Below are 14,332 nucleotides of genomic sequence, written 5' to 3' on the forward strand. Positions count from 1 at the left end.
CAAATCTACACTGGTAGCTGCTAAGTTTGTGATTTCGCTGCCTTCTGGTTGCAGGGGCAATGTTGTGGGGTGGGGGAGGAACCAACAACATGCAGGCCATTCTACTTGCTCCTCAGAGCACCTTATTAAAGGGACTGAGAGGGGAGGAGGACTGAAGAATAAACTTAAAAAATAATTTATATTGCAGCTAACAATGTAAGTATTTTAATTAAGGTTGAAGAGATGGCTCAATGTGCTAAGAATGCTTCCTGCTGTTGCAGAGGACCTGAGTTCAGTTCCCAACACACAGACTCAGTTGCTCACAACTGTACAGACTGCAGCTCCAGTTCTAATGCCTCTTCTGGCCTCTGTGGGTACCTGCATTCATGGTCACAAAGCCATAAAAAGATGAACACACATACACACACACACATAAGCAAAAAAGATTAAAAAAATAAGTGTTTTAGCCGGGCGGTGGTGGTGCACGCCTTTAATCCCAGCACTCGGGAGGCAGAGGCAGGCGGATCTCTGTGAGTTCGAGGCCAGCCTGGTCTACAGAGCTAGTTCCAGGACAGGCTCCAAAGCCACAGAGAAACCCTGTCTCGAAAAAACCAAAAAAAAAAAAAAATAAGTGTTTTAATTACTATATTGATTAAATAACTATCTCTGTTACTACAACATTAATTTACAAATACATTCAATGATTATTTAGTAGTAGCTGCTTTAGAAAAATTGCATAGAATTATTAGTATCATATTATCAATTAATCCCTAGGATTATATAGAGTATTGTCTACACTAAAATAAAATGATTCTTAGGGAAAAACTAATTTTATTTAAAAGTAGAGGTGGGTGGGGAGACGGCTCAGTGAGTAAAGCACTTGGCATGCATGATGACTTGGGTCTGACCCTATAATCTCAGTGTTGGGGAGGTGGAGATAGGAGAATCCCCGGGGTTTGTTGGCCAGCCAGTTTTACTCTGAATCAGTGTGCGCTCTAACTTCAGTGAGAGACTGTCTCATAAAACAGGGTGGAGAGAAAGAGAAAGACATCGAAGCTGACCTCTGACCTGAACATGCACAAATGAAATGAGGAAAAAATGCAAACAGATTGATTCAATGCCTGTACTGATGACCTAATAGAACAAACTTTCTGGCCATAAGAATATCAAATATGTAGGACAATTAAAATATATTTTGTTAAAAAAGGCTTATGAATATTTTGCATACATGCATGTATATGTGTACTATATGTATGTCTGGTATCTACGAATTCAGAAGAAGAGAGGTACTGGATCCTCTGGAATTGGAGTTACAAGCAGTTGTGAAGCCACCATGTGAATGTTGGGAACTGAATGGGTCTTCTGTAAGAGCAACAAATGCTCTCAACTACTGAGCCATTTTCCCTGCCCCAGATTCTCTTTTATAACAAGCTTAATTACACATGGTTTAAAAAACACTTTAATATCCAAATACCTTTATATAACCTCAATTTTCTGCTCCCAATCTGTGCACATTGGACCCAGACTTTATTTACCAATAGTATAAAAAACGGAAATTAAGGTAGCATCAAGAAAGATGAATCAGAGAGGAAAAAGCATGTCCAACTGTATAATCAAAATCAAAACCAAGAAGCATCTTATAGTTGGTAATTACTTTAAGTGCCAGCAGAGTCACATGCTATCAACTGTATTATCATTATAACCGATTAATATTGAAAATGTTTCTATACAGTAACGTGTCTATGGAGAGGCAACTTATATTCATACACACTTTCTTAATCAAAATCTTCATTTTTCAAAACATGACTCAGAATAAGGAATCTTCTTTTATAAATGGGAATAAGACAGTAACATTAAAAAATTGCTATCATTCTAATGTTCTTCTTTTAGTTAAATAGTTCAAAAATAACTTTTTTAAAAGGGAAAACCTAGTTTTGCTGGAATATTTGAACACACTAAAATCTTGTGTAGTCCGACTGACTTCTGTAGGAACTCAGGATAAAAGCAAGAACTTAAACTGTAGACTGACCTAACTAATCCAAGGAATGTCTCAGCTATCTTCTGAGACTGGAAGACACACACTTGTAAATGATAAAACACACTATTCTATTAGCAAACACAAACTTTGCTATCTTTAAATCAGCTCCCTCATATTCTCATAAGGAATGTCCTCAATGTCAGTGCCTGAAGTGATCAGCGCTGACAAATGCAACAGCTCTCTCTGTGTCATTCCTAATGCACTTGTCACTCAGTATTATCCATCCTCATTAATGACAATGGGAAAGTTTATCTTGGGAACACATTTTAAATCATCTACTCTTTACAATGGGACCATGAAATCTCTTACAAAACATGAGGCGGGAACTACTCTGACAACAAAACCCTTTCCTGGCAGCTTTATTCTTAATTCCTGTTCAAGGAGTAATCTGTTTATTATAAAATCATACAGAACAATATATTAAACAGAATTTGAAACAAGAATAGCTAGTGTGATTTTCAAGCTTACAAGTATTTTTACAACATTTTTATTAAGCTGAAAACACTGTTGAGTCCTTTTTGTGTGGTTTCATGCAATCATCTTTTCTATTTTACATTATAATCACCTTTGAAAGGGGGTTTGCTTGCCTAATTTTAAAATAAATTTCAAAGACCGATAGCTAGCTTTTATATATCTATTTAAAATGAAATAATTTGCATTAAGTTAAATAAAATGCCCCATCTAAAAAGTCTAATTAAAATGCTAAAATTCTCAAATTTAACTACTTCTAACTTAAAAATAACATAACCAGTGCCAATATTACTTTTAACACAATGACAATTACATCTTAAGCCTGAATATGATGTTTCAATATTTTAAGAAATTACTTCAGTTAAAAAGACGGAAAGAAACTTAAACTTCTAGATCCACAGTACCTACTGTTTTAATTCTAGACACATGCGGCTGGAGTATTTCTTCCAATAAAATGAATCCTTCTTAGAAATATGTCCCTATGCCTCTTAATATTCTGGTATTGGAACTTTAATGCCTTGCTTTGTTTATCTCACTGAACAATATAGTCATATTAAACATAGTATAATGAAAACTATAAAATATTACATTCAATATCAATTTTTACCATTTTCAATCACTGAAAGCATCTGAATGATGTATGCTAAACAGAACTGGCTATTAATAGTTTAAAGTAATATTTAAATTATATAAGTCTTTAACTTATAACTAAGCTTTTTAACTTTAGAATTTAAAATGATTGGTATTATACAGATTTTGTGGTTAAAATTCTTGCTTACTGTATATAAAAACACTATAAATACTATAAAATGTTTGTTTTGATATATAAGGAATAATAAAAGGAATATAAATCTAAGGACATGAGTAAACCAATAATTGTTCCTCATATATTAGGTATTTGCAAGTGTCTAAAAATAGCACTTCATGTGTAGCTTGAGAGCAAAGTTAGCCTTACAGATGGAGGCCGCCTCAGTGCCTGAATAAGCCTGGAGAGACTGGTGCCTTTAGGACTGTGCATAAGTCCACACTGGAAAACACACACCCTCTCAACTTTCCTTCAATTCGAGCCTTTTATGAGATTTAACATATTCACAACATGGTAGTACAGCTTGAGAAAAGCTATGCATTTTCTGAAAAAAGACTATTTTTTTTATTTTTTGAATTTATTTATTTATTAAGGATTTCTGCCTCGTCCCCACAACCGCTTCCCATTTCCCTCCCCCTCCCCCGATCAAGTCCCCCCCCCCCCTTCATCTGCTCGAAGAGCAATCAGGGTTCCCTGACCTGTGGGAAGCCCAAGGATTGCCCATCTCTATCCAGGTCTCGTAAGGTGAGCATTCAAACTGCCTAGGCTCCCACAAAGCCAGTACGTGCAGTAGGATCAAAAACCCACTGCAATTGTTCTTGAATTCTCAGTATTCCTCATTGTCCGCTATGTTCAGCTAGTCCGAAAAAAGACTATTAATTTTACAAGTACAAACTAACTACCGAAGGACTATGTACTCACTGATTTTCAGTAGAACTGAATTTAAAGACTATAAAGAGCATAAGTGTCAATTCTTTCATGAAAGAATTATTTAAAAGATTAAGACAGAGATTCTTCACAGTAATAACTTTTCTGACAATAACCAGAAAGTAAATATTTTTGGTCTGGGAAAACATAAATTTTAAATTCAACTGTGTAGGACAAAGGAAGCATGGTAAAACCTATTGGCCTTATAATATTCGGTACAGTTTACTTAGACAACAGCAGGGCTAGAATTGGACCATGGGTCATAGCTGCAATAGGGGCACACGTGGTTTAACACTGCCCCCTTACACTGTACACAGGGCCAAACACAAGATATCTTTAAAGAAATGTGAGATGGGAGTGTTATAAATATGAAACAGTAAAGTAAAGTTGAGCATAAATACGATGTTATAAAAAATATGGAGATCAAATTTTCCAAATACCTTTACATATGTTCTGGTTTTTCTTTTAAAATAAATTATCTGTTGAATTAAATTGTTATGAATTACATTGTAAGTCTTCTTTTATAATAATTGTCCTCATTTAAATTTTTATGCAGATCAGGATGGCTTCCTAAGATGAGACTCTTAAGTAACCAAACTAAAGCAATGTTCTGAATTGGGCTGCCTCATGTGCACCAAGACAGTCAACAGAATGATTTTTTGATAGGTAGAATTCCACATTATGGATGTGATATGAGTTACTTTACCATATAAGTATATGAAAACTGAAGATTATTTAAAATGTTGTATTCTTATTTCATTTTATATAAGCATCTTACCCAGTACATCAAGAGTTCCACAAATCTACATTTTTTTTAAGAGCCAGGAAAGCACAGACAATAAAATTGGATCATATTTGTCAAAGAAAACTAAGACTATCAACAGGGTATAATCAGTCAAAGTCGGCTAGAAGGCACAGGTATTGAAATGAAGGAATTACAAACGATCCCCATTTTGTTTTACAATATAGACTAAGTCCAGTAGCTCACACAAGGAATCTGATTGGAAATTCCTAACTGACCTTTGTGAATTGAAAAATGTATTATTAAATCTCTCTCTTTTTAAGCTTTCTAAGCTAGGCTGGCTTTGAATTTGCTACATTGTCCTGTCTGGACTTGAACTGAAGAGATCTGCCTGCCTTTGCCTTCTGAGAGTTAGGATTAAAGGTGTGCACTACCATGCCTAGATTTTTCAAGATGAAGCATCAAAATAAATTTCACAGTAAACAAGATGACCGTAATAAAATAGTCATTCTGATAAGTTTATCAATTATGCAATGTTAATTAAAAACTTCTTCCTCATTGATTGCTGGTATTTCAAGCATAGTTCTACTTCATTTCACTGACAACAATTCATTATGCTACCTGCTATGTGTTGAATGTTGCTTTACTTATGCAAACGTTAGAGGTATATTAACTATCCAAGGAAAGTGTGCTGGTATATAGACCATCCCGCGAGTCAGTAATGCTGAATCTGCTATAACGAAAAGTGTCAGGAGGGCATTTACTCACCCATCTATCTATTCACTCAGTATCTATTGAGCACCAACACAATCAGGTATTGAACTGGAAAGAGGTGGGTGGTGAAGATGATGAATCAGACACACCTAAGTTTTAGCACTTATTATACCCCTAAAAAAATAAAATCACATGCTCTCAAAGCTTAAATACTTTGTATGTAAAAGAAACTGCACAAATACCTGATGTTTTTACTACACTGAAGTGTGAGAGCAAAGACAGAACAGTGCAGAGTGGAAACCAAGAGCCAGAAAATAAGCAGAGAAAATCATCAGTATGTGGGCTCATTCTATTCATAACCAGCCTTAGAATTTTTATACATCAATCAGGTCTACATGGTTTAATTAAATTAAAAAAGGGTATTTTGTTATTATATATTTGACTTTTAAACGCAAACTATGGTAAACTACTTTACTTGATCTGTTTGTTGTATCACCCTATGTGGTTCAAGCTATCCTCAAATATAATCCTCTTTTCTTAGCCTGCTGAATTACAAGTGTATTGGAATTACACATGTATACCATCATGTCTAGCTTGTAATTTTTTCCTAACCTAAAAGATTTTATTTGGTATGAATTAGAAATTTAATCTGGGTTTAAAAATGTTTTGTTTATTGTTATTATTTTATGTGTATGACTGCTTGCATGCAAGTGTATCTGTGCATCATGTGCATACCTGATGCCCATGGAGGCCAGAAGATGTGAGATCCCCTGGAACTGGAGTTAAAGACAGGTGTGAGCCACCACGAGGATGCTAAGAATGAAACCTGGGCTCTTAAACACTAAGTCACCTCTCCAGCCCCTAGGTGTTGGTTATAACAAAAATACATCTCTTTCCACTCCTGCATCTCTTCAAATTAAGCATGGATAAGGTTGCTGTGTGTCTGAATACCCAAACACAAGGAGAAAAGGTGCTGAACAGATTTATTGGTCTAGCCTTATAGAATTTGTTGTTTTAATTGGTTTTCTGGGTATGGGTCTTATGTGTGTAGCTAGGTAAACACACTGTCACTGAACTAAATTGCCAGTCTGCAATTTAATTATTTTGAAGCTAAATTTTTTTTACCTTGTCAATATGTTTCATATGTAAAATTTAAGTATGTTAAAATTACTACAAAGGAAATATGTTTTATCATTAGTTTTAATTTTATTCTTATGTCTTAATTTATTAGAATGTCAGGGTATGAAGATCATTAATTATAGAACATTATTACAATACATGTACAACTGAACTGGAACAGTACCAAGAATCTTCATTATGAGGTTTATCTAAACCTTGAACTCACAGAGATCTGCCTGCCTCCTGAGTGCTGGGATTGAAGTTGTCCCCATTATGCCCAGCTAATATGTTTTCCTAGTGAAGGCAAATGTCTTTGTATTTTTCAATGGCATAATTTTTTTTAGTAATACTCATCATAGAGATTAATATTTTGCTGCCATAGGATTTATTTCTTAATTTTACTTTAAGACAATGTTAAAATAATCTCAAGAAAAAATTGTGAAAGAGTAGCTTTAAATAAACAACCAGTCAAACTTTGATTAGAGCTTCGTTTCTAACCTTGAAAGGTGAGGTTAGAAGTTGGTGATCTGAAAAACTGAATTTGGTAGATCCTTAATTAACTCACAAGTCACACATGCCTTAATTATCTCACAAGATAATATCTGATGTTCCAAAGACAACACTTATAATAATTTGGAAAAACATAAAATACAAAACATGTTAACTAATTATGAGCTATTTTAAAGTAACTTGGAAACAAGGTTTTAGAAGCACATATTTGATACATTCGTTTTCACACACAGCACCATATTTAACTGCTACTTTAGCCTCACAGGGCTCTTATATTCTTGTTGTAAAGAGATAAAGGATATGGAGAGTTGCAGAACCTTCCCTGAGTCACACTCCTGTGGTTTTCTTCGTAAATCCTGATCTTCTGTTTCCTCGTGCAGAAGTGCACTGGGAAGCTAGCAGGCTTAGGGACTCTGATAATTATAACTAATTTGCTTTTAATTAGTTAACATGTTTTTATATTTTAAGTTTTTCTGAATTATTTTCATATATTATCTTTGGAGCATCAAATACAAAACTTAAATATAATCCCATATAATTAAATTTGACATACTTTTGAATTATAATAAATAATTGGTTAAAGTAGGGAATCATATATAGAATACAAAAAAATGTAGAATTTGGAAATTAGCGCCATTAAAAATAGTGTTTTATAGAATATAAACAATTATAAAATACAATTAAAACAGGGTATGTGTTCACATTTCCAGTGTGGCAGTGAATGTTCTCAAACGAAGGAGACAGACTGGTTATCTCCAGTCAAATGATGGGAAGACCCTGGAAGGACTGGAAGGTTGATCATTTGGACATTCACCGTGCAAGAATGCTGATGCAATGACTAACTTAGTAAAGACTGGAGACAAATTTCCCTGTGCCACAGGCTCATGGAGACCATTTTTATTAAGCATGAGTATCGGAGGCACACTAGTAGAATGTATGTTCTTGTGTTCTAGAAATATAAAACTACGGTTTGGCAGGGGAACAGGACAGGTGTGATTTACCATCACTTGTTTTCTTTTTCTGTCTTCCCCTGACACATAAATGACACATTGTGGGAGGAAGTGTTTCAAAGCTATTGTGTAAACGGGGTAAGTTCTGCTACAGTAGTTCTGTGAAGGCTTTAAGAAACTCCTCACTTAAAGTACTGAAATATAATTTTCGTGGAGCCAAGGTACAGAATGTACTTGCAGAAATGTCCATGCCTGCAAATGTCACAAAGAAGAGATTTTCATCCCTTTGCAGCAGCAGACAGCACTCTTTGTTCCAGAATTATCTCCAAGTTGAGCTAGCTGGACCACATGAACTTGGGCGGGGGGGGGTCTTCTGGACTCATGACTAAAGAGTGCTAACAGGCTTTAGAATATTTGAATTTGGCTTTGTGAAATCATCAACTATATCATCATCAAATTTCTTTCAGAAAATATAGTTATGAATACATATGAGAAATAGCACAAGGGTCTGGGAATTGTGCTTGTCTAACATGTGCAAGGCCCTGGGCTTGATCCCCAATACTGTCAAAAACAAAGAACAATAAAACAGTAGATTCTGTGCTGAATTTATAAACTAAAAATATTTATATAATCTTGTTTACGATAAAGTTATTATAAGACATTTTGAGACATTAGAAAATAGGATTCATTTGCTATGAGTAATTATAAACTTCATAGCCTTGGTCCTGATAACCATACAGAGACTTGAAGACATCTAATAGTCAAACATGAACTGCCTTTGCCTTGTCAAATGAAGCAATAATGTTCTGCCAGCCAAACTCACAGGAAGCATGTGAAATGAACACAAAAGCAAACAGGCTTCATGCTGCCTGAGGGAAAGTCATCAAGATGGCAGTTTCGATCATTTGGAATAATACTAAAGCAGCCTTAGGCTTCTCTCAGAATGGAAACATGTCACCATTACTACAGCATTTCAACAAATCAGAACAAGGAAAGAACACTTACACAATCCCATCCTAGAAAGGGCACTTTACTTAACATGTAAGTGGAAAACAATTATAAGGAAATTTCAGAAAAATTGTCAGCGAACATAAATGACTAAGGGAAAATGTTTTTCCTTTCAATATGCTTAATAGATTTTTAAAAAGCTTACCACTTAGAAACAATTTCTTTATACATTTCCCTTAAGGAACTAGGAATGTAGAGAAACTTACATGAAGCACTAAGTGAAAAGTTTGGTACTGAAGCTGCCGGGAAGAAATACCCATTACCCCTCGCCATAGCACCACTTCACTTGAGATCTGATCACAAGGAATAGTTTTCACAACATTTATAAAGGAAGTCAAAAAATACTTCAAATATTTGGGTAAATTATCTAATCAGTGTACTTTTAGCATATGTCTAATCATGTAGCTATCTTTGGTCAATCATCAAAAAAATCAAAGGCGAATTGACATGAATCAACTCTAACTTTAATACCGCATGATTGTGTCGTGTAAGCTTGTTTTGTGTGAGAGCTGCTGTGGTTTTAGCAGAGAGATTAACTACCGGACCTAAGCTGGCCTCCAAACCTTGCCCTGCTGATGCCTCTGGCTCTTTGAAGTCTGACCATCATACCTGGCAAAACAACAGTGGGAACTAGGACAATGTCAGATCTAATCAAATTGTTCGCTGCAGCACAGCTAACTATGGGGTTCACTAATTGGCCCAATTGAGGATTATACCTTTTGCTACAGATTCACGACAATAATTTAGTTAAATGATGTCCCCCCCATCTCTTCTAATTAAGATTCCAAAGTTGGAAGAAATAGGATTAGACAGAGTCTCACAACTGTGTTCCCCTTAAGGTGGTATGCACTTTTGATAGGTTCACTATGGTAATGTAAAATATATATATAGTAAGAATTAAACCAACTTCTTGAGATTCCGAGAATCTGTGACACTGCTGTAAGACTATATGACTAAAGAATTAAAGTGAAAATATGTATATAGTACATCTAAAATGTGAATATATAAAAATTACAACCTACTGTTATAAAATGTAGTGTGTGTGTGTGTGTGTGTGAGAGAGAGAGACAGAGACAGAGAGAGACAGAGAGAGAGAGAGAGAGACAGAGAGAGAGAGAGAGAGAGAGAGAGAGAGAGAGAGAGAGAGAATGAACTTGTGCACGTGAGCAGGCATGCACTTGAAGGCATGTTCATCTTGCAGGTACATGTGGAAGCCAGATGGTAACATTAAGCATTTTCGTCTATTTCTTTGTCTCCTTATGTTTTGAGACAAGGTCTCTCAATAAACCAGAAGCTCTCACTTTTGGCAAGATTGGCTGGCCAGTGAGTCTCAGGGACCATCTGTCTCTGCCTTTCCAGTGTTAGGGTTACAGGTGTGCATGGCCACATCTGGCTTTTATATGTGGCTGGGGATCAAATTTAGGTCTTCAAGCTTATGCAGAAAGCATCTTATCTACTGTGCCATTCCCTTCCCTTGGGTTTACTTTTGACACGAGATTTCATTCAGATAAACAGACACTTATAGTTAATATTTTAGCTTTGGTACTGGCAGCATACCTATGAATATAAGCTAACTTACACAGTAACAAATATTTATCAAGGACAGTATTATCAGAAAAGCTATATTAATTAGACTATATAGCTCAAGACACGACCACTTAATAAGGTTTCCAAGTTGGATGTTTATGAATCTTTCAGTAACATAATTGTGAATTGATAGGCAAGTTTCCCTCCACTTTCTTCATCTTTGGGTATAATAAACATATTTTACCTTCCTATTTTTCAACTGGGAAGGCCTTAGAAATATAAATTTGGAGAAGTAAATTCATAGCTGATGAAACCAAGCAACATTCTGAACTATTAATGCTATCACAGTGACTAGTGGTACGGGGGGGGGGGGGGTCTTTGTAGCTTACAAAATTTAAACATTTCCGATAATGCTATGATGTTTCTTCAAGCTATACTATTATTATTAAGCTAATTTACACCAATAGTACATGCAATTTTGGTTAATAGATAAAAGAGAATCTGTTTAGTAAGTACTCCAAGAATAGCTAGTTTTTAATAACTGGTTGGCCAATTATTTTGTGAGAAAAAAGTCATGACAACTAGAGAGTTATTGAGGTCTCATTCTGAACCGGCTTCAAAGTATCACAAGTTAATCTTGAATAATTTCGATTTGTTTTGACAGAATCTGCTCTCAATACTCAGTCTATAGGACTCAGATATATTAATTATGTTGATTGTGATCTTTGGACCAGTTCATACCTCCATAACTGTTCTTCCTCTATTTACTGAACATTTGTAGTTACAGGATGCACTTTCTGTGAATTTCAGTCCACCTCAACTGTCACATTTCCCAACTGGAGCCTAGAAACTTTGATGTTTACGGTTGAAAAACTATTCCATAAGGAGAAAGCTTTTTTGTAATAATCTTATAGATGCTGTAACTAATGTAATAATATATTATCACTTGCTAGGAAATTCAATTAGCAGAACATGAAAGCTAAAAATACAAAATCAAAATGATATTACATTCAAGAAAATGCTGTCTCTATGGTATCTCCAAATTCCAATCAGACATACTTCAAATCCTACCATATTACTTGACTACGCATCATAATTATAAAGAAAAGTTAATTAACGATAATACCAACATTATCAAAGAAAACAAACTGCCACACTTAAAAGATCATAAGTTTAAGCAGTCAGCTTGGCTCAGTGGTGAGGCCACTATAGAGCTGTGTACACACAGCTGTATCATTTAGGCCATCTACAGATTCTATTCATCCCTTTACACAGCACACATTCAGGCACAGACACACATCTACTGAGGCTATGACAGATAGCACCTGAGCTGCAGTGTCACCACTCAGGGCTTCAGTGTCAGCACTGTAGACAGGATTCTGCCATGTATTTCATAAGGTCTAACTTAAGCAGCCTTATAGTTACAGAGAAGTATAATAATCTATTGTGATAAATGTTTTCTCCTGAATCTGACAAAATCAATACATACTCCAAAACGGAGACAATACCATTCTGTCTTTGAGTCACTTAAAGTTGGAAAGCACTGTATTACCCCACCTGTCATGTGCAAAGACCAATGGCTAAAGAGGCTTTAATAACACCTGCTCCATCCCACACTGCCTTTGCTTCTTGTCTCCAACCACCCCTCATTTGTGACTCATATGACTTCAGGTACATCCCAGTTTGTAATAAGTCTGCCTGCATGGGATAACAAAGTTACTTGTGCTTTACCCACCTAGCTAGCGTTTGATTCTGGGAATAACACCCAGATTCAATGCCCAGAGCACTTCCACCTCAGACTCTTCCAGGAGTATAGCTTGCATTTTATTTTTAAAAAATGTCAGAACATTAAAAAGATTTATGGCCCAGTGTAGTAGCACATGCCTTTAATCACGACACATGGGAGGCAGAGGCAGGCAGATTTCTTGAGTTTGAGGCCAGCCTGGCCTACAAAGCAAGTTCTATGACAGCCAGGGCTAGTAGATAGAGAAACCTTGTCTCAAAAAAAACAAACAAAAACCAAGACAAAATCAAAAAGCAAACAAACCAAGATTTTTGTATTTCTATTAGGTTTGTCATTTAAAATTGCTTTTATCTGAATTTTTATTTTATAAATCATCATATCTTTACTGACTAGATTAAACCAACGTGACAAGGATTTGATTGACTGTATTGAATATTAACTTCTTTAAAATGTGACTTTTTTTGTTTGTTTATTTTGTTTTCAAATACTGCTTCCAAATCACAGGGAGACAACTGCGATTCTTTTAGTTTTGTATAGTAGCAAGAAGCCTATGTGGCTAATCAACATTCTCTACTAGAACCTACAGCTCTTCAAGGGAGAATGTCTCACTTAACATTACACAGGCCCTATATTTCCCCTTTCTCTACTCCTCACAAGACACTTGTGAGTGAGGTCATAAGTAGGATTTACACAACTCTTATTTTGGGCACAGTAACTTTCCCATGGAGAGATTCTCCTTGCTTAATTTGTCCATAATAAAAACGATATCTTAGACATGCTTTAAAAATTATTTAGAAGAATATCACATGGAGGGAAAATTTTATATCTTTCATTTGAAACATAAATTCAGCTTTAACAAGCAAGCATACTTTTGCCAGACAATAAGCTATAACCTAGTTTCCTAAATGTTTAAGATAGTAAGTCACTCAATATTCCATCAGAAAAGCTGAGACAATGTTGGCACAGTTACAGTCTTGGGTTCCATTTCAATGGTTTCCTTTGAGAAATAAAAGCAAATTAGCTCAAGAATCACTATTCCTACACAACCTCTTTGGGCTTTAAGTGGCTTTTGAACAGGGTACTCCCCAGATGAGGAACTTCTAACACTCCTGCAGAGATGACCTGCCTGAAGAACTGGCTGCCCGATTAACTATTAACTGTTCTCAATAGGATTAGATAATTAAGGACATTGATGACCATTAATTAGGAGGAGGGCACATTAATTTGTCACTGGATAGGACCCTTATGATGATTTATAGGTTAGTGCTACTTGTAAATGTGAAGAGACAGAGAAAGAGAGAGAGAGCCATTAAGTTACCTTATCAAGTGGCCAGCTTAAAGAGGGCAGAGGGTCAAAGAAGGGCCAAAGTGGTCACTTTAAGGGTGAAGTCCCAAACACCAAAGCCGTGCCAAGCCACATTGACCATCATTTGGTGATGAAGTTAAAAATATGCTAATTTATTGGTGGTAATTCTCTCTTTTTATGGTTTCAAGCAGTTAAGACAAGTGGCCTGCTTAAGAGCTTTTCATTTGAAAAGAGATTAAACAAAATGGTTTGTCAAGGCAGTTTGGCTGTTTTATGTCTTTGTTAAAAAAAATTGCACCAACTATACTGATAACTATCACACCACCCAAATGCCATCTCTCTGAACATTTACTTCTTTAATAAATATATCAAGCCTAATTGCTTAATAGTTTCACATTCATTTGCTCTTTAGCAAGATTAAGCTGAAAAAATTCTTTTGTGTCACTTTCTGTCATCCTGCTTGCAGAAAGGTCACAAAATCTACATGTAGAAAATTTATTTACAGCCACTAGTGTAACTCACACTTTAATTCACCATTTTAAAAATTGAATGTAATCTCCCTAATACTAAAAACAAAACAAAACAAACAAACAAACAAAGAAACCTTTAGGAGGTAGGGATGAACTTCTCATCCAAACACAGTTGTGGGTAGCATTCATATTCCACACATTGTAAGCACAGCTCATTAACATTTAATTAAAAGCTTTCAAA

The 14,332-nt window shown here is 35.5% G+C and overlaps 1 protein-coding gene across 4 annotated transcripts in view; it reads right to left on the reverse strand.

Annotated features, from left to right (window-relative positions):
- Elp4 (elongator acetyltransferase complex subunit 4) overlaps positions 1 to 14,332 on the reverse strand; it is a 206,083-nt gene that overhangs the window by 93,534 nt on the left and 98,217 nt on the right. The gene's annotated exons all lie outside the window — the stretch shown is intronic.

This window comes from Microtus oregoni, unplaced genomic scaffold, assembly GCF_018167655.1.
Source record: "Microtus oregoni isolate MIOR12 unplaced genomic scaffold, Mior012 000031F_ref0000149, whole genome shotgun sequence".
Classification (NCBI taxonomy): domain Eukaryota; kingdom Metazoa; phylum Chordata; class Mammalia; order Rodentia; family Cricetidae; genus Microtus; species Microtus oregoni.